We start from the raw sequence: 1,227 nt of genomic DNA, 5'->3' as shown, positions 1-1,227 counted from the left end.
TGAGGCATCTGCCTTTAGTTGCCTGATCAGCCCTCTGACTCCCCACAGGAGCTGCAGAACCTCCCTGAAGCAGACACCCTGCCTGGGCCCTGACAGCTGCTAACCGCTTGTGAACACCTTCCCCTGGGATCTTTACCCTGATTCCTCCTTCGCATACCTGACTGGAGTCCGGCATCAAATGCTGCATACCTGACCTCGGGTGTCACTAGTGTGAAACACTGCCATGCCCTGACTATCCACACAAAAATGAATCTAGCCAAAATCTCCTGTGACACTCTCTCCACCATCTGGACTATGCTGTCCTGTCCTGCTTGGAGCCAGACTCCCTTCTTTCTCTTTCCCCAATGGCCACTAGGTCTCTGTATGCCTTTTAGCTGAGACCAAAAAGTTAAGGTGGGCTGAGCATGCTGGGCAGAGGGGATGGATGGATGGATGGACGGATGGATATCCGTCTTTGGGAACATGGGCTCAAAGGCAGGGGAATGGACAGAATGACTTCCCCACTACCTTCCTACCTTCAAAAAAGCCATCCTCATCCATGTTGCCATAGACGTAGAGGTACTCGCCAGCTGTCAGCGGAAGCTCTGCTTCTGAATTCTCATTGGGACCCTCAAAGGGGTTGTAGCTGTTAGGGGAGGCACAAAGGAGGAGGGGGAGAGTGACCTACACTCCACTTCCATGTCCCGTCTTCTCTCTCCCACTGCACTGAGCCTTTATGGAGACTTGGTTGTGGTTGTCCACCACCAGCAAAGCCGAGCCCTCACTGTGCCCACCTTGGCCCAACTAGGTTATTAGAATAGGTCCACTGTGTCCTGTACTGCCCCCACCACTTCCAGAGGTCTCTAGCTCCACCCGGCCCCCTCCTACACCCCAAATGCTGCGGCTGGGCTCAGGGGCAGTGAGGGTGAGGGACCCACCTATAACGTGCGAGGAGGACCTGGATCCTGGCTCCTCCCCGGCTGCCCTCTGGCGCGGCTGGGAGCAGGGAGACACTGTCTGCCTCCAGTTCCTCTACCTCACTGGCTGTGTCCACCTGGGGGCAAACAGAAAGGGCTGGTTTCTCTTCAGGGCCTGGGGCCAAATGCCAAGCAGGCAGGTTTCCAGGCTGAGCCAGAGGACCTATTGCTTTAAGTAGGGAAAGTGAGCACATACATGCTGCACAGGACCAGTGGCAAGGACCCCCTGATGCTCTCTAAATCAGTACCTGAGACAGCAGGTCCTGGCAGA

The sequence above is a fragment of the Hylobates moloch genome, unplaced genomic scaffold, assembly GCF_009828535.3.
Source record: "Hylobates moloch isolate HMO894 unplaced genomic scaffold, HMol_V3 SCAFFOLD_8645, whole genome shotgun sequence".
Taxonomy (NCBI): Eukaryota; Metazoa; Chordata; class Mammalia; order Primates; family Hylobatidae; genus Hylobates; species Hylobates moloch.
Note: the sequence above shows the minus strand (reverse complement) of the source record.